Consider the following 20,988-nt stretch of genomic DNA (forward strand, 5'->3'; position numbering starts at 1 on the left):
GTTGAGTTGCTCGGTCAATGGCCAGGGTCAACGGCGGCGTGGTGTATTACGCAAATATGCCCGACTGTGAAGGCGGGCACAAGCCGGCGTGAGTAGGTTAAACGTTGAGTTTTATAAGGGCACCACGGGGTGACTAGCCCCTCCCCACCCAGCCCCATCCCTCCCACCCCCCACCCAACTCCTCCCCACCCTCCCCACCCAGCCCCACCTTCCCCACCCAGCCCCACCCTCCCCACCAAGCTCCTCCCCACCCTTCCCCACCCAGCTCCTCCCCACCCTCCCCACCCAGCCCCTCCCCACCCAGCCCTCCCCACTCAGCCCCACCCTCCCCACCCAGCCTCTCCCCACCCAGCCCCTCCCTGCACGATGGACACAATAATCCCCTGTAGGCTGGTGTAACCAGGAGGTTCCTACCAGTATAAACAATGCACTGTGAAGCCCTTGATGGCACTACGCTTTGGGGGGGGGGGGGGGGGGGCAGGGATTGGGGGGCAGGGTTTGGGGGGCAGGCTCCGATTCACGCAGCAGTGCATCGACTCCGTATGATGACGTATGATGGATGATGATGATTGCCACGGGATCGTGGTGGTGGTTGGTTGATGGGTGGGCTGAGTGATTTCCCAATACCCCACACCCCACCCCTAAGTCTCTGTTTCTCTGTCCACCATCAAGGTGAGGGGCAGGGGGGCGATGTCAACGCTCAACTCTCTACGGGGAATTCCCGCTGAGCGAAATCGAGAAACGCAGCCGCCACCTTCCTCCTCGGCCCACTTGGCCGGTTTCGCTCTGCCCCCCCTCTCACCCATCGACGGCTGTTCACCGAATCCCCGTGCGCCGGTCCACGTTTGATTCCCGCCCACGACTTAACAAGCTATCAGTGGCAATAAAATTACGCGCGTGTGATACCCGTAAACTATCCAGTATGCCTATTTAATAAGTCATATTTTTTTGTAAAACTTTTTAAAAACACGCTTTTATTAAATGTACTCGTAATGGAAGAACTCCACGACACCAGGAAGTGGCCCCGAAGCTTGCCATAACGTAAAGGGACAGTGGCCGATTACAGCCAACGTCAGTTGACCATGGACAATTAGACCCAAGCAGAAACATAACATATAAAAAAGATTGTTTACAATTATATATTTTTTATTATATAATATAGTATTGTCATCAGTATGACATAAGTATACCAAGTTTTCAGTCGATAGCACATTGGGAAGTGGGTTAAAATTGAGTTACTTGAGGATACAACAACGACAACAACAACAGAGTGAGTTAAATAAAAGAGTGTAAAAAGGTGGTCATCAGGTCACATTTTTTCCCCCCATTATAATTCTAATTCAGGGTCCCATTGTGTTAAGTCCCGCCTCCACCTCGTATCGTCCGTCCACTCTATGCCCTCTCTGTTCATGTGCTAGAAGGGCCATTGCCTGAAACGTCACCGATTCGACTTTTTTTAAGGCCACAATGTTGTTGACGAATGTGTAGAGTTCTGTGTTATCCGTGTGCTACTACCAACTACACATCAAGAGACCCGTCCCCAGCAGGCTGACGCCAACATATCATGTCCAGTGTGCCACAGAGTGTTCCGGGATCACGTTGGCCTCTTCATTCATCTGCACTCTCACCATACCCCAGACTCATCCCCAACGAAGCGTGTCAAGGTGATCGTCAACCTTCGATGGACAAACAAGAGACTACCAACACAGCAGCAGCAGCAGCATCACCAGATACTTTGTGATCCCTAGGGTGACCTTACACACCACTGTGGGCCAAACCCAGACACGTCTTCCTCCTCGTAATAAAGTCAGCACTCGGTGTGTTATCAACACTGTGCCCTATGCTGTGATAACGTTCAACACCGCACTAACTAACGCCGCCACATCTCGGTACGAATACATTCCTGTCGCGACCCGAACACAGATAGATACCATTTCCCGGACTGTACCGGGCCAAACCCAGACAGGTGGCAACTCTGGTGATAGATACTGCGCTTGCAGTGGTGCACAAGCACACGCGATAATTACTCGGGTCTCCGTGTAAGTCTATGGGTCTCTGTACAAGACTATGGATCTCTAGGCAAGTCTATGGGTCTCCATGTAAGGCTATGGGTCTTCGTGTAAGTCCATGGGTCTCCATGTAATTCTATGGGTCTCTGTGTAAGGCTATGGGTCTCTTTGTAAGTCTATTGGGCTCTGTGTAAGACTATGGATCTCTAGGCAAGTCTATGGGTCTCTGTGTAAGGCTATGGGTCTCTGTGTAAGGCTATGGGTCTCTGTAAGTCTATGGGTCTCTGTAAGTCTATGGGTCTCTGTGTAAGTCTATGGGGCTCTGTGTAAGGCTATGGGGCTCTGTGTAAGGATATGGGGCTCTGTGTAAGGATATTGGGCTCTGTGTAAGGATATGGGGCTCTGTGTAAGTCTATGGGTCTCTGTGTAAGTCTATGGGGCTCTGTGTAAGTCTATTGGTCTCTTTCTAAGTCTATGGGTCTCTTTGTAAGGCTATGGGTCTCTGTGTGAGTGTGGGTCTCTGTGTAAGTCTATGGGGCTCTAAGTAAGGCTATGGGTCTCTGTGTAAGGCTATGGGTCTCTGTGTAAGATCGCGGGTCTCTATGTAAGTCTATGGGTCTCTTTGTAAGGCTATGGGTGTCTGTGTGAGATTTCGGGTGTCTTTGTAAGGCTATGGGTCTCTTTGTAAGTCTATGGGGCTCTGTGTAAGGCTATGGGTCTCTGTGTAAGATTGCGGGTCTCTATGTTAGTCTATCTCATGTGTGTGGGCCACTGTAAGCGTGTGGGTATCTGCAGTCCTGCGTTCACCAATGTACTCTTCCACATTCAAATGAACTCGTTCCGCGCGCCTGATGATTGTTCAAACACATCCCACGTGAAGCGCCAAGCAACTCAAGGTGTCTCCGCCAATTGAGCCAATTCTCAGTGTGTGCGTGCACACGTGTTGCCCGTGTGCGCGCGTGTCCACACGTATTGCACGTGTACACACGTGTTGCCCGTGTGTGTGTGTACACGTGTTGTCTGTGTGTGTGTGTGTATGTACATGTGTTGTCCGTGTGTGTGTGTACACGTGTTGCCCGTGTGTGCGTGTTAGGACAAGGGTTTGAAGGTTACCGGACTGAGAGTTTGAATGTTGCGAGTCATGAAAACACAAAACAATCACGGGTACCGTAGATACAAGAGGGACACTTTAAGTGGCTAAGGCTATATGGGTCTCTATACAAGCCAGTGCCTCTCTTTGTTAGTCTACGAGTCTCTATTAAAGCTTATGGATACTTATGAAAGTCTCTGGGTCTCTGTGAAAGATTCCTAAGTGTATGGGGTATCTACTCAAATCTATATCGATAAGTCTCATTAAGTATCTGGGTCTATATGCGAGCATATGGACATCTCTGCAAAAGGTACGATGCTGTGAGTCTTTGGGTACACACACATACCGGTCTATTTAAGTCTCTGTGGGTCTCTGTGCAAGATTACGGTACAAGCATGCCCTCTGCGTGAGCATGAACACGTGCCCTATACAAGTGCGTTGCAACCATGCCCTTCGTACGAGCGATCAAACATTTCATGTTCGGAGCGTCACAGATGCATGCTATGCGTGGTATGAAATTAGTAGCTGCTCCCTCTGTGCACGTGATGAAACATGCCCCACTCACTCTGGATACGGGCAGCAACGGGGCATTGCAAATATGCAGACGTGCCCTCTGCCCAGAGAGAAATCTCATAGGGTACAGCCAGTGCCGGATGAAGCAAGTGACGTCACTCACATGCCGCACCCCTCCACAACAACCATGAGTGTGTGACGTCACTCACATGCCGCATCCCTCCACAACAACCATTAGCGGGTGACGTCACTCCACATGCCCCCCCCCCCCCTCCCCACATTAATAATAATGAGCTGAACAATTCTTCTCTTGAATATTTCAAATTTACTGCAATTCATACACGCATCCTTGGACGGGCAAAGAAGCTAGTAGCACTGTACTATAGTAATAGAGCAAGTGCAGAATCACTGAACCGGAATTGATCGCTTGAAAGCGTTTAGCGCGGGGTCCTTGAAAGTGCGGGGCCTATAGGGGCCGTCCATAAATGACGTCACGCACCTAGGGGGTGGGGGGGGGGTCAGACATTTGTGACGATGTGTGACGAGAAGGGGGGAAGGGTTTGAGAAATGTGACGTCACATCAAAAGGTGCAAATTTAAATAATAAATAAATGTTCCAACAACACTAATTGTTATAACAGCACTCCTACAACATCAGAGTGCAGCGCCACATTAAATACGCACTACAATGACAATAGTTTAAAGCGATTTGAAGGATGTTTTATTTTCAAAATGGAAATATGGTTTTGGGGGGCGGGGCAGAGCTTTGTGACGTCATATTTGAGGGGGGGGGGGAGGTCTGACATTTTGTGACGCCGTGTGACGAGGGGGGGGGGGGAGTCAAAAATCATCCAAAATCGCGTGACGTCATTTATGGACGACCCCGTAACTACTTGTGCTCCTCTTCTTGGTTCTTTCGGTAAAGTCACAGTAGAATGGAAATAATAAAATAATAATAAATAAATAAATAAGTTTCATTTTTTTGTATTTCCATTCTACGTCACTTTACCAAAAGAACCAAGAAGATGAATCCCTGCAGTCACGAAAGCTTTAAATCGAAATTTACTTGTGCTCCGATGATAATCCGGCACCGGGCACAGCAAAAACACGTGCCCGCCCACCCCACCACCACCACCCACCAGTTCATGCACTGCGAGAGAATGTTAGCCGCGTTCGCGTGCGGCGTGGGGCTTGTGGGGCCGTATGGGGGGAGGGGGGTGTTTGTGAGTGGATGAGTCAGTGAGTCGTGGTGTGTGCGGTGAGCGGGTGGGTTGGTCGCGTGAGTGAGTGGGTCAGTGGGCGAGCGAGGGGCGTGAGCGGGTGGGGAGATGCGTCAGTGAGTAGGTGAGCGATTGCGCGAGTTAGGCGAGTTGGTGTGTGGGCAGGTTAATGGTTTGATGGATGGGTGAGAGTTGGTGTGAGTGTAGGAGATGTAGGCAGGTGAGTTGGTTGATGTATGGGTGAGTTGGTGGGTTGGTGTGAGTGTCGGGGATGTGAGCTGGGTGAATGGTTTGATGGATGGGTGAGTTGGTGGGTTGGTGTGAGTGTCGGGGATGTGAGCAGGTGAATGATTTGATGTATGGGTGAGTTTGTGGGTTGGTGTGAGTGTAGGGGATGTGGGTAGGTGAATGGTTTGATGTATGGGTGAGTTGGTGGGTTGGTGTGAGTGTCGGGGATGTGAGCTGGGTGAATGGTTTGATGGATGGGTGAGTTGGTGGGTTGGTGTGAGTGTCGGGGATGTGAGCTGGGTGAATGGTTTGATGGATGGGTGAGTTTGTGGGTTGGTGTGAGTGTCGGGGATGTGAGCTGGGTGAATGGTTTGATGTATGGGTGAGTTGGTGGGTTGGTGTGAGTGTCGGGGATGTGAGCTGGGTGAATGGTTTGATGGATGGGTGAGTTGGTGGGTTGGTGTGAGTGTCGGGGATGTGAGCTGGGTGAATGGTTTGATGGATGGGTGAGTTGGTGGGTTGGTGTGAGTGTCGGGGATGTGAGCAGGTGAATGGTTTGATGTATGGGTGAGTTTGTGGGTTGGTGTGAGTGTAGGGGATGTGGGTAGGTGAATGGTTTGATGTATGGGTGAGTTTGTGGGTTGGTGTGAGTGTAGGGGATGTGGGTAGGTGAATGGTTTGATGGATGGGCGAGTTGGTGGGTTGGTGTGAGTGTAGGGGATGTGGGTAGGTGAATGGTTTGATGTATGGGTGAGTTGGTGGGTTGGTGTGAGTGTCGGGGATGTGAGCAGGTGAATGGTTTGATGTGTGGGTGAGTTGGTGGGTTGGTGTGAGTGTCGGGGATGTGAGCTGGGTGAATGGTTTGATGTATGGGTGAGTTTGTGGGTTGGTGTGAGTGTAGGGGATGTGGGTAGGTGAATGGTTTGATGTATGGGTGAGTTTGTGGGTTGGTGTGAGTGTAGGGGATGTGAGCAGGTGAATGGTTTGATGGATGGGTGAGTTTGTGGGTTGGTGTGAGTGTCGGGGATGTGAGCAGGTGAATGGTTTGATGGATGGGTGAGTTGGTGGGTTGGTGTGAGTGTCGGGGATGTGAGCAGGTGAATGATTTGATGTATGGGTGAGTTTGTGGGTTGGTGTGAGTGTCGGGGATGTGAGCAGATGAATGGTTTGATGGATGGGTGAGTTGGTGGGTTGGTGTGAGTGTCGGGGATGTGAGCTGGGTGAATGGTTTGATGTATGGGTGAGTTGGTGGGTTGGTGTGAGTGTCGGGGATGTGAGCAGGTGAATGATTTGATGTATGGGTGAGTTTGTGGGTTGGTGTGAGTGTCGGGGATGTGAGCAGATGAATGGTTTGATGGATGGGTGAGTTGGTGGGTTGGTGTGAGTGTCGGGGATGTGAGCAGGTGAATGATTTGATGTATGGGTGAGTTTGTGGGTTGGTGTGAGTGTCGGGGATGTGAGCAGATGAATGGTTTGATGGATGGGTGAGTTGGTGGGTTGGTGTGAGTGTCGGGGATGTGAGTTGGGTGAATGGTTTGATGTGTGGGTGAGTTGGTGGGTTGGTGTGAGTGTCGGGGATGTGAGCAGGTGAATGGTTTGATGTGTGGGTGAGTTGGTGGGTTGATGTGAGTGTCGGGGATGTGGGCTGGGTGAATGGTTTGATGTATGGGTGAGTTGGTGGGTTGGTGTGAGTGTCGGGGATGTGAGCTGGGTGAATGGTTTGATGGATGGGTGAGTTTGTGGGTTGGTGTGAGTGTCGGGGATGTGGGTAGGTGAATGGTTTGATAGATGGTTTGATGTATGGGTGAGTTAGTGGGTTGGTGTGTGGGCAGGGGATGTGAGCAGGTGAATGGTTTGATGTATGGGTGAATTGGTGGGTTGGTGTGAGTGTAGGGGGTGTGGGCTGGGTGAATGGTTTGATGTGTGGGTGAGTTGGTGGGTTGGTGTGAATGTAGGGGATGTGGTCAGGTGAGTTGGTTGATGTGTGAGTGTCGGGGATGTGGGCAGGTGAATGGTTTGATAGATGGTTTGATGTGTGGGTGAGTTGGTGGGTTGGTGTGAATGTAGGGGATGTGGTCAGGTGAGTTGGTTGATGTGTGAGTGTCGGGGATGTGGGCAGGTGAATGGTTTGATAGATGGTTTGATGTGTGGGTGAGTTGGTGGGTTGGTGTGAGTGTCGGGGATGTGAGCAGGTGAATGGTTTGATGTATGGGTGAATTGGTGGGTTGGTGTGAGTGTAGGGGGTGTGGGCAGGTGAATGGTTTGATGTGTGGGTGAGTTGGTGGGTTGGTGTGAATGTAGGGGATGTGGGCAAGTGAGTTGGTTAATAGATGGGGGAGTTGGTGGGTTGGTGTGTGGGCAGGGGATGTGAGCAGGTGAGTCGGTTGATGGATGGGCGAGGTGTTAAGTGGGTCATTCGGGTGAGTGGGTAAGTGGCTGAAAAGGGGGAGGTGGTGGTGGTGGTAATAAAAGTTATAATGCTCGTGGCAGCCACTCCACGCTCACCGGACACTGTACAAGGGCCAGTGCCGGACTAAGCTAGTGCGGGGCCTGTAGCTCATGCTATAAAGGGTTCCCTAAATAAATAAATAAACACATAAATATTAAAACACACATTTTTCACTTGCACAGTAAAGTAATTTTATTTTTTCATTTGCTATACAGCCAGGTACTACGACAAATCGCTCACCTTTAACACCCAGTCGTTCATAAAAGTCGAAGGCAGTATAGTACTATAGTAATAGAGCAAGTGCAGAATTACTGAACCGGAATTGATAGCCTGACAGCATTTAGTGCGGGGCCCTTGAAAGTGCGGGGCCCTTGAAAGTGCGGGGCCCTTGAAAGTGCGGGGCCCTTGAAAGTGCGGGGCCCTTGAAAGTGCGGGGCCCTTGAAAGTGCGGGGCCCTTGAAAGTGCGGGGCCCTTGAAAGTGCGGGGCCCGTAGCTACTACATATGTAGCAGCTACTTTTGCTACGAGGATCATCCGGCACTGGCAAGGGCAGCGGTAGAGCAATCTCTGCAGGCCGCTGAGCGCGCAGTCAGAGCGTGGAGCAGCGTGGAGCAACGTGGAGCAACGTGGAGCAGCGTGGGGCAGTGTGGGGCAACGTGGGGCAACGTAGGACAGCGTGGGGCAGCGTGGAGCAGCGTGGGGCAGCGTGGAGCAACGTGGAGCAGCGTGGAGCAGCGTGGAGCAACGTGGAGCAGAGTGGAGCAGAGTGGAGCAGCGTGGAGCAGAGTGGAGCAGAGGGTGGAGAACGAGGCAGGCAGAATGGGTGCCTCTGGGAGAATCCGCATTGGGAACGCTGCGTATTGACCGCCTGCCAAGGTGCGTGTGCGTGGAGGGGGGCTCGTGAAGGACACTGCTGGGCAGTTGGGGCGAGGGGGCAGTTGGGGGGGCAGTCGCCCTCCCAACAACAGCGAGGGGGGGGGCGGTGCAATAGGAGCGACGCTCACAACAACGTAGCTACTGGGGAGGGGGGCGGATAAAACTGGCACAGTCGTGAGCACAGGTGGTGCACATCTGCGAGCTCGTCTCGGTGAGTCCATGCGTGGCACCTCTGGGTCTGTCACCGTGTCCCTCCTTGCCAGCGGGCCTTCGACACTCCCGTGGGGCCCTCCACAAGGTGCACTTAAACTGGCACAATCGCTGGGGTGACGTCATCATTGCAAATGCCACGTGCTGTTGTGTTAATGCGCGCGCGCGCGAAAATTAAATGATTTGTGCGAGAGCGTGCGTCTATGTTTTGTCTGTGTATTGTCATCTCAGTCAGTCGGCGAGTGGCACCTGCTGGGTCTGTCAACGTGACCTGCCAGCGGGCGTTCGACACTTCACGTGGCCTGAAGGTGCACCTAGCCTGGCACGAGCGCCGTGGTGACGTCACCGCCACTTAGTGGCGAGTCGCGGTTGTTGTTGTGTCTGCATGCAATTCTCGCTCACGACCAACAAACAACACAGGTTGCTGGGTCTCCTGACGTTGACTCGACCCTAACTGAGTGCCTGGTGAAGTAGACACATTGACACACTGGGTGGAGACAAATACATTCACTCACCACACTCACTCACCACACTCACTCACCACATTCACTAACCACATTCACTAACCACATCCACTAACCACAAACAATAACCACATTCACTAACCACATTTACTAACCACAAAAATAACCACAAAACATAGCCACATTCACTAACCACACTCACTAACCACAAACAATATCCACACTCACTAACCACATCCACTAACCACAAACAACCACCATCCACTCGATGTTGGAATTCCCTCCCCCACCACCACCACCGCCTCTCAGCCTCCCCCCCACCAGCCCCCCACCAGCCCCCCACCACCGCCTCTCAGCACCCCCCACCAGCCCCCCACCACCAAAGGCCTCCCCAAGTCGCGACGCCGTTTATCGATTGACGAAGCGTCTCGACAACTCCATCGGCGACAACCCCCAAAGGGCCCCACGATGCACCAAACCTCCTTCATTCGACGTACAAACAACAACAACAACAACGACAACAACAACAACGACACAAACTCACGGAGCTGGTCGTGAACACGAAGAGAGACGCGGCGTCTCGAAACAGAAGAATCTATTTATAGCTTTATTCGCGCTGTTTGTTGCTGGCCGCTTGGCACTTTGTTTTGTGGGGTGGGGGGTGATCGACGAGGGGGGGGGGCTTTGGGCGCCTGTTTATGCTCAGCAAACCGCGACAACGCAGACAGACAGACAGAGTGTCACACACAGACAGACACACACATACAGACAGACACACACACAGACAGACACACAGACACACACACACAGACAGAGTGACACACACACAGAGTGACACAGACAGACAGACCGAGTGACACACACAGACAGACAGACTGAGTGACACACACAGACAGACAGAGTGTCACACACACACAGAGTGTCACACACACACAGAGTGTCACACACACAGAGTGTCACACACACAGAGTCACACACACAGAGTGTCACACATACACACAGAGTGTCACACACACAGACACACAAGAGTGTCACACACACACACACAGACTATCACACACACAGACACACACACAGACACACACACAAAGTGTCACACACACACACAGTCACACACACACACAGTGTCTCACACACACACACACAGAGTGTCACACACACACAGACACACAGAGTGTCACACACACACACAGAGTGTCACACACAGAGTGTCACAGGCAGACGGGACAGTGTCAAGCGGTGCTGTCAGCACGAGGAGGCTGCTGCTGCTGCCCCTGGCACCCCGAGTGCTGTTTGCGCAACAGCCGCTCACCACTGTCCGTAACACGGCCGCGTTCTCATTCTGTTACCCGCATTGACACACACGGACACACAAAGATAAAGACCCCCCGTATAGCCTTAACACACTGTAGGGGCAAGTGCTGTTAGCGAGCACCTGTGAAGGCCGGCAAGGCACACGAGGGGGTGGGTGGCCAGCACCACGCCCGACCGCCTTTGTCTCCCTAGTGGCGATGTTTACACACCGCACCAGGTACTTATTTGAGGCTGAGTCGACCTAGGGGAAGCCCGGGACCGGTTCACAATCGTCACTGGGTGTTGGGCGTGAGCGGGAACAGAACTCGGGTCGCCGGGTTCGTAGCGTAGCGCGCTAACCGCAACACTGCCGCTCCCCACACACACACAGACACGCACACAGACACACACACAGAGACACACACAGAGACACACAGACACATACACACAGACACATACACACAGACACACATACACAGACACGCACAGAGACACATACACAGACACACAGAGACACACACACAGACACACAGAGACACACACACAGACACACAGAGACACACACACAGACACACACACAGACACACACACAGACACACAGAGACACACACAAACACACACACACACACAGACACACATACACACAGACACACACACAGAGACACAGACACACACACAGACACACACACAGACACGCACACAGACACACACACAGAGACACAGACACACACACAGACACATACACACAGACACACATACACACACACAGACACACAGAGACACACACACAAACACACAGACACACAAACACACAGACACACACAAAGATCCCCCGTATAGCCTATAGACTGTAGGGGCAAGTGCTGTTAGCGAGCACCTATGAAGGCCGAAACGGTACACGAGGGGGTGGGTGGCCAGCACCACGCCCGACCGCCTTTGTCTCCCCAGTGGCGATGTTTACACACCGCACCAGGTACTCATTTAAGGCTGACACACACAGACACACACACACATACACACACACAGAGACACAGACACACACACAGAGACACACTCACACAGAGACACACACAGAGACACAGACACTCACACAGAGACACACACACAGACACACACACACTCACAAACACCTGCCTAGCTGGCAGGGAAGCGAGCCACACGCGTTAGCAGCCGGGGTCACAGGAGATGTACATTCATTTATCCGCGGAGTTATTTTAGCTGTAATCACCCCAGGCCACGTAGAGCAGCGTCGGTCACTGCCGAACTTTGGGGGGGGGGGGGGTATCTCTCTCTCCCTCTCATCGTTATTGAGTGGTAGGGCCCAAGTTCACCCACCACTCGATCCCGAAAATTAGTCTCTCGGCTTCCCACCTGGTCAAGCATCATGAAGTGGAGGTTCACAGAGGCCAGACGAAGACTTCGATGCAGTGCTGTTCACGGAATCTCACGGGGCCAGGCCTCGGCGTGTACCCAAGCCTCTTGTGCACACGAGGTCAATTTCTCATTTTTTATATTTTTTTGCATTTCCTACATTTACATCATTTCAACGTCTCGAACACCCTCCCCCCTCACCTCTCTCCCCCCCATCATAGAACTGTTTTCCGGAGCTCAGCCCTGGTCGTCTCCTCTCTCCCCTGTACGTGCAGTTAAATACCCGGCGTGGCACCGAACATCTGCTGTGCCACGTGGGCATCCCTTTAAACGCACAACGGCATCCTGCAGGCGAGTTAATAAGTAACCGTGCCGGTGCAAGAACTCAGTTGTAGTCTTGAAATAAATCAACAAACTGTCTCTCTCTTGCTCTCTGTATTCCTGCAGGAACAATATTTGCTTTAGTTTTGCAGCGCACCAAGCCTGTGTGTGTGTGTGGGCTGTGCCCCCCCCCCCCAGCACCTCCGATTTAGCAACGTTGGCTACGTGGGGTGCGAAACAAGCGAAGAATTTATACAACATATACAACATGCCATTGTTTTATATTTATTTACTTTATAATTTTATATTATTTTATTATTTCCCTTCTACGTGACTTTACCGAAAGAACCAAGAATATGAATCCCTGCAGTCACGAAAGCTTTAAATCAAAATTTTACATCCAACAAGTTAAACATATATACAACAAGAACCAAGAAGATATATACAACATATCCAACATATCCAGCGGTCCTAGGCTCGCGAAACCTCTCAAGCGGCCAGCAACTAAACGGCACTGTCGAAGGTATGCGCAAGATAGCATACACTGCAATTCGTTTACTTGAATCGATGGAGCAAAGGGTTACTGTTGTTACGAGAACTTGGGCAGCTATTATAAGAAGAGCCGACAAGGCCAATCAATTCTGCGCCGCATAATTGATCTAAGTGTGGGCACATTGGCACAGCCTAGCAGGACCGGCTTCGGCTTTCTGAGTCTCATCAGCAGGTCTGTAGTTTTGTTTCACGGATGCCGGATTGGGTCTCCTGGTGTCATTGGTAAGAGCGGTCCGTTTGCACTCGAATGCAGTACTGATATAGAAACCCGCAATTACAGTCCTGCACCTAATATTTCATACATCTATCGTCTTGTTTACATTCTCCACGACTATTGCGAAATGTGCATTGTAACGCTGTGCCTGGAACTGGCACCCATATCTAAGACAGAGAAGAGACCTTGGCCTATAACAAACCTGTCAACCCCTTATCAGTGCCCCCTACCTTATAACGGACCAATTCAGACATTGTTGGTCACCCCGTGCCCCTTAGAAATCTCAAAGTTCATCCTACAAAGTCCCATCACAAGGGAGAAACACAGAGAATGTTTTTTGGCCGTATTGAAACGGCCGTGCGCCGTATGGACCTGAAAACTCAATTTCCCTGTACAAGAATACGGGGTAAACCGTACGGGTCGACAGGTATTATAGTGTATCGTGTTGTGTATAAGTGGAGTGTATCGTAGGGTATGGGAGTGTATAGTAGTGTGGAGTGTATAGTGCATACCTGTCAACCCCTTATCAGTGCCCTACCTTATTACGGACCAATTCAGACCTTGTTGGTCACCCCGTGCCTCTTATAAATCTCAACGTTCATCCTACAAAGTCCGACCGCAAGGTAAAAACACAAACAAATAAGACAAATAAAAAAAAATTCCCGCATTGAAACGGCCGTACGCCATATGGACCTGCAAACTCAATGTCCCCTGCACAGGAACACGGCGTAAACCGTATGGGATTGACGCGGTGTGCTAGAAACATCCCGACAGGTCACCAACTTCTGCCGACACCGAATGTCTAAACCGGACCTGGGGGGCTCTTAGCCCGCGTCGAACCAAACGAACGATCCGCTCTGCACGTGCGGAGAGAGAGGCGAGTTCCACGCGGGTTGCAGAAAGCCTGCCGAGGATTTAGCAGCACGCAGACGAAGGCCGCGTCTCATTTTGAAAGTCGTTATCATCATCAGCAGCGGCAGCAGCCGTGATCTAAACACTGCTGGATAGCAAGCAGTGACCGCCATAAACACTGGCGGAGCCAGAGGGTGGCACGTGCCCCCCCAAATGAACCGATCGAAATCCCGAATTTCGATCAAAATCCCGAATTTCGTTCGGATCGTTGGGGTTTATTAGTAATAAATCGGCATTTTGCTACCCCCACTGCCACTGTGTAGCATATTATTACGTGCCAGGGACTCTATGAGATGATCAGCCAATAGTCTGAGTCCATTATTGGCAATAAGAAACGGCAAAGCAGTTATAAGTGGCTCACAGAATTGTGCGCAGTTGCGTCTACAGCACACGACTTCCCTGAAGGCATTCACCTTCAGCGAGCGCGATGCCGATCGCACGACGCGGTTCGAATTCGACCCTCGATCGATGGCTGCGCCATCGCCGCACACGCGTCGAATAAGAAGCAAGGGACAAGTCCTTACTTACTAACAACTCCTATATCATTTTTATTACACGCTTTCTTTTAACTCACTCTGTCTGTTGTTGTTGTCGTTGTTGTTGTATCCTGAAATCTTGTAACTCAATATTAACCAAATGTGGTATCGACTGCAAAATTGGTATACTTATGTCATACTGATAACAATACTATATTCTATCATAAAAAAATATATTTTTAAAAAGTCTTTTTTACATGTTATGTTTCGGCTTGGGTCTAATTGTCCACGCTCAACTGACGTTGGCTGTAATTGGGCACGGTTCCCTACATTATGGCAAGCTTCGGGGCCACTTCCTGGAGTCGTGGAGTTCTGCCATTACTAGTACATTTCATAACAGCGTGTTTTTTTAAAAGTTATTTTTAAATATTACTTATTCATTGCTGGATAAGTTGCCCCCCCACACCCTACCTGAAAATCCTGTCTCTGCCATTGGCCACAAGACGTTGTCATTCATGCCTGACGAGTGAGTAGACGACCCACTGCGCACACATGTCTTTAACAAGTCGAAATGACACGTGTATGTACTGCAACTTCTTTCGCACCATACACAGCCAAACGTTGCTGATCGAAGATGCGGTGGCGTAGGGAGGAGTGGGGTGGAGAAGGTCAACAAACGACACACAAAACGCAGTACATATTGTATCCCACGAAATGTGAAATACAATATATGTGCTGTACGCGCAGATGGCCAAAGCAATGTGGGGGGATGAGCTCCATCGAGGTCAAGCTCAGGCAGAGTTGGAGCCCTACAGGGCGATCACGCCAAGCGTGACCCAGGTGCTATAGGCTGCGGGCAGCAGAAGGCGATGCCAGCCAACATCCCACCCCAGCCGTCAACCCGCATTGACCAGCGTGGTGAAGTATGATCAAATAACTAAGCGTATAGTGATAGGTTTTTACCCTTTCAACTGGCACAAAAACTGACACCTTTATACAAGGCATCATGTTTGCAATAACCGCAACACAAGCAGTCAAAATGCAAACAAAAAGAAACAACTCTGATGATAATGACATGCACTGTCCTTGAAGTTGATTGGTCCACACCCGAGACAGCTTTTCTTAGAGCCTAGTCTCACATGGTGTTGGACCAGAAGACGCCAAAAGGCGTACAACTCAAAAACAACGCACTATCAGAGTATTGAGAGCTCGGGGTAAGCATTTACACTATGAGACATCTCCTTTACCAGTGGCAAAATATAGTAGTAGGTTTTTACCCTTTCAACTGGCACAAAAACTGATACCTTTATACATGTTTTTGGGGCGACTGGTCAAACCCAAACAAAAGCAATTAACTTGCAATGATAAAGAGTTCATAATGTGACGTTAAATGTGCGTGGGGGGTGTGCATGTGACGACGCAGTCGCATTGCGAAATCGGCCTTCGAGCAGATACAGTAAAGCAAACACACCAACAACCACGTCACCACCACCAACCACAACCATGCCACCACAACCAACCACAACCACGCCACCACCACCAACCACAACCATGCCACCAACGTCAACCACCACACCACTACCAACGTTAACAACAACAACCACCATCAACGGCAACAACAACAACCACCATCAACAGCAACAACTACACTACCGTCAACCACGCCACCAACAACAACCAACACCCCACCACCAACGACAACAACAACCACTAACAACAACAACCACCACACCAACAACAACAACCACCATCAACGGCCACAACCACACCACCACCATCAACAGCAACAGCAACAACTACACTACCATCAACCACACCACCACCAACGACAACAACCACCACCACCGACAACAACCACCATCAACAACAACAACCACACCACCACACCACCACTACGCACTTGCAGGAAGTCGCAGGCGACATTCGGTGACCACACAAATCGCCATGCAGAATCAACAACAACAACGACGTTTCCCCTTCACGAGGGGGCCCTGCACTGGAACGTCGGACAAATGACGCCCCTTTGTTGTGTATCGAGTGCGGCGTTGGCTCCCACTGAGTCGCGTTGCGGCCACAGGTAGCAGCAGTCAACACGACTCACCACGCGTAATGCCACCCACTACCTACTACCCACTACCAACCACCCACTAATCCAACCACCCACTAATTCAACTACCCACTAATTCAACTACCCACTAAACCAACCACTAATTCAACTACCCACTAATTCAACCACCCACTAATCCAACCACCCACTAATGCAACCACCACTAATTAAACCACTAATTCAACTACCCACTAATTCAACTACCCACTAATTCAACTACCCACTAATTCAACTACCCACTAAACCAACCACTAATTCAACTACCCACTAATTCAACTACCCACTAATTCAACTACCCACTAAACCAACCACTAATTCAACTACCCACTAATTCAACTACCCACTAATTCAACTACCCACTAATTCAACTATCCACTAATTCAACCACTAATTCAACCACTAATTCAACTACCCACTAATTCAACTACCCACTAAACCAACCACTAATTCAACTACCCACTAATTCAACTACCCACTAATTCAACCACTAATTCAACTACCCACTAATTCAACCACTAATTCAACTACCCACTAATTCAACCACCCACTAATCCAACCACCCACTAATGCAACCACCCACTAATTAAACCACTAATTCAACTACCCACTAATTCAACTACCCACTAATTCAACTACCCACTAAACCAACCACTAATTCAACTACTCACTAATTCAACTACCCACTAATTCAACTACCCACTAAACCAACCACTAATTCAACTACCCACTAATTCAACTACCCACTAATTCAACCACTAATTCAACCACTAATTCAGCTACCCACTAATTCAACTACCCACTAAACCAACCACTAATTCAACTACCCACTAATTCAACTACCCACTAATTCAACCACTAATTCAACTACCCACTAATTCAACCACTAATTCAACTACCCACTAATTCAACTACCCACTAATTCAACCACCCACTAATACAACCACCCACTAATACAACCACCAACTAATACAACCACCCACTAATTCAACCACCCACTAATTCAACCACCCACTAATTCAACCACCCACTATTTCAACCACCCACTAATTCAACCACCCACTAATCCAACCACCCACTAATTCAACCACCCACTATTTCAACCACCCACTAATTCAACCACCCACTAATTCAACCACCCACTATTTCAACCACCCACTATTTCAACCACCCACTAATTCAACCACCCACTAATTCAACCACCCACTATTTCAACCACCCACTAATTCAACCACCCACTAATTCAACCACCCACTATTTCAACCACCCACTAATTCAACCACCCACTAATTCAACCACCCACTAATTCAACCACCCACTAATTCAACCACCCACTATTTCAACCACCCACTAATTCAACCACCCACTAATTCAACCACCCACTATTTCAACCACCCACTAATTCAACCACCCACTAATCCAACCACCCACTACCTCCCACCTGGATTCATACTGCGCACATTCACAAAGCATCGCAACTACATTCCGCCTCTGGGCGGATTTGAAATGAAATATAAAATACTGTACTGTGTGTGTGTGATGATATTCACTGACCACGCAAAGCCCAATGGGGGCTTACCCAGAGCAGACATCATCATGACGACTTCCATAATACACAGGGCCTCGTGTGTTCAAAGTGAGACACATTCTGAACCTGTTTCAATCGTCTGGGTCACGATGGGTCGTGCGCTCTCTAAACTCACCGTCTGAAAGGGCAGTTACCACGGACCTACTTGCTGTACTGTAGAGCTGTGTCCTTCAACTTTCACAGATCGCTACGTGATCAACCAACTCTCCGCTCTCTCTCCCCTCTTAAGCGCTGTCAACAGTGGCATTTGCGCAGCAGCTACAACCACCGTCGCCACCACAACAACCCATCATCATCACAACAACCACCAACAACAACCACCACCACCACCAACCACCGCGCCCCACGTTCTGACCCATCTCGGATGGGGTTCGCACGTTCCGCACAACCAGAACCGAAACCAAGGAGGGGGGTGTGTAAGGGGTGCCACCGTAGCACGGTGCCACTGTAGCACGGTTGCCACTGTAGCACGGTGCCACTGTAGCACGGCTGCCACTGTAGCACGGTGCCACTGTAGCACGGTTGCCACTGTAGCACGGTGCCACTGTAGCACGGTGCCACTGTAGCACGGTGCCACTGTAGCACGGTGCCACTGTAGCACGGTTGCCACTGTAGCACGGTTGCCACTGTAGCACGGTTGCCACTGTAGCACGGTTGCCACTGTAGCACGGTGCCACTGTAGCACGGTTACCACACTGCCACGCTGCCACACTCACCGAATCGAAGGCTCCGCGGAGGTCGTCCGATCAACGCTGGTGGCGTCTGCTGCTGCTGCTGCGGTATCCGTGCCTCTGTGCCATGGGGCAGAATCGCGAGGCCTCGCCAACACAGGTGGTGGTGACGGTGGTGGTGGTGGTTGTTGGAACCTTTCTCGCCCACGAAACGCTTCGCGAACGACGCCGACTGCGCGCAGCCAGCGGGAAGGGTGGACAAGATTGGAGGGTCGACTATGGGGGGGGGGGGTAGCTACTCAGATCCTTCTTCTTGCTGCTGCTGCTGTGGACGATCTCTGGCGTGCGCGCTCGCCTCTGCTGCTTCCTGCGCCCTCGAGAAGGAGGAGGAGGATGATGATGGGGTGGGGTCTGGGGAGAGGAGGAGGAGGGATCATGTCGCGTCACACGCTGGCTCGCACGAGGCGAGAGAGAGGGAGGAAGAGGGAGGGGAGATGGAGGAGAGAGGGAGGAGAGAGGGAGGAGAGAGGGAGGAGAGAGGGAGGAGAGAGGGAGGAGAGAGGGAGGAGAGAGGGAGGGGAGAGGGAGGAGAGAGGGAGGAGAGAGGGATGAGAGAGGGATGAGAGAGGGAGGAGAGAGAGGTGGGGGGGGGGTAGCTAGGAGGCAGAGGCACGAGGCGCTATTGGACGGGGGAGGGAAGAGGCGAGTCGTGTAGCCGCTTGCTGATTGGTTCGCTCCGCTCGCCTGCGCCACGCCCTTGCACACGTGGGGGCGGGCCCTGCTCGCTGCTCATGCTGCTGCTGCTACCTCTGTGATCGTGGTTGTGGTGGTGGTTGTGGTGGTCTGTGGTGGTGGTTGTGGTCTGTGGTGGTGGTTGTGGTGGTTGTTGTGGTGGTTGTTGTTGTGATCGTGGTCTGTGGTGGTGGTGGTTGTGGTGGTCTGTGATGGTGGTGGTGGTCTCTGATGGTGGTGGTGGTTGTGGTGGTTGTGGTGGTAGTTATGGTGGTGGTGGTTGTGGTGGTTGTGGTGGTGGTGGTTGTGGTGGTGGTTGTGGTGGTGGTTGTGGTGGTTGTGGTGGTGGTGGTTGTTGTGGTGGTGGTTGTGGTGGTTGTGGTGGTGGTTGGGGTGGTGGTGGTGGTGGTTGTGGTGGTGGTTGTTTGTGGTGTTGGTTGTGGTAGTGGTTGTGGTGGTTGTGGTGGTGGTGGTTGTGGTGGTTGCGGTGGTTGTGGTGGTGTTGGTTGTGGTGGTGGTGGTTGTGGTGGTTGTGGTGGTGGTGGTTGTGGTGGTGGTGGTGGTGGTGGTTGTGGTGGCGGTGGTGGTGGTTGTGGTGGTGGTGGTGGTTGTGGTGGTGGTGGTTGTGGTGGTGGTGGTTGTGGTGCAGGCACCGCCCCGTGTGGACCCGAGCTTCCGCGTGGGAAGATCGCGAGGGGAGGGAGGGGAGCGAGAGAGGGAGGGGGGGTTTACATAAAGCAAAGCATTAAAAAAATATATAAAATGATGAACGAAGCAAAGTGCCGACTACACCGAGCATCTTCTTGTTTCCACTGATCGTAAAAAAAGAGGGAGGGAGGTTGATGGCCTGGGGGGTGGAGGGAGCTCGTGGAGGAGATGGGGAGTGGGAGGTGGGGTGCACAGGAGGGATGGAAATGAAGAGGGGGGAGGATTGGGATGCTAGAGACAGGTAATCGGGATGATGATGATGATGACGAGGGGTGATGAGATAGGAGTATCATGGTGATCGGGGTGTCGAAGGTAGCGGTGGGAGGTAGGGGTGAGTGGGGAATGAAGAGGGGTTGTTAGGAAGAGACGCGAAGGGGTGGGGTTGATGATGGATGATGTTTGACGATGTGTCGAGAATGAACTTGGAATGGTGTGGGACGGGAGGAAGGGAGACTGATTGTGTTGGGTGATGGTGGCCGTGGTGACGGGGAAATTAAGCGAGAGAATGAAGGAAAAAGGTTGAGAGGTCTGTTGGTAGTTGATGCTTGGGTTGAAATGCTGACAAGGCAATGAATAAAGCATCAACTGTCGACCTGCCACCGAGTACAACTCGATTTATCGACCTCGGAGGGGATGATGGGCAAAAAAAACGTGGCAGCTATTATTGTATTTCAATAAAAAAAATCATCGTCGGCCATCATCGATCCACAGCTTACGAAGCCGCCGCCGCCACCTCTCACGATCCTGCAAGAATCCATCCAGCAGCTGCACACCACAAGCTGCTTTCGCGGCTCCATCTCCTCTCGGTGGACGTCACCGGTGCCCCCCGTGGCGAGATGTTGACTACCTCGCCTGGTGTACAGGAGGTCGTGGGTTCGATCCCGACCCTTGACGCCTGCTGTATATTTGGAGTTTGCGTCTCTCATCATTATATTATCACGGTGGCTTGGAGATGTTAACTACCTCGCCTGGTGTACAGGAAGTCGTG

General features: G+C 51.1%; 1 protein-coding gene across 1 annotated transcript in view; it reads right to left on the bottom strand.

The window, feature by feature from the left end:
• Positions 1-18,907, bottom strand: part of LOC133350099 (tyrosine-protein kinase JAK2-like) — a 95,430-nt gene extending 76,523 nt beyond the window's left edge. The window contains exon 1 of the mRNA XM_061564124.1: positions 18,606-18,907. The gene's annotated coding sequence lies outside the window, so the exon portion shown is untranslated. The remainder of the gene's footprint in view (positions 1-18,605) is intronic.
• Between the last annotated feature and the right edge of the window lie 2,081 nt (positions 18,908-20,988).

This window comes from Lethenteron reissneri, chromosome 4, assembly GCF_015708825.2.
Source record: "Lethenteron reissneri isolate LAM-NWPU_2019-01 chromosome 4, ASM1570882v1, whole genome shotgun sequence".
Classification (NCBI taxonomy): domain Eukaryota; kingdom Metazoa; phylum Chordata; class Hyperoartia; order Petromyzontiformes; family Petromyzontidae; genus Lethenteron; species Lethenteron reissneri.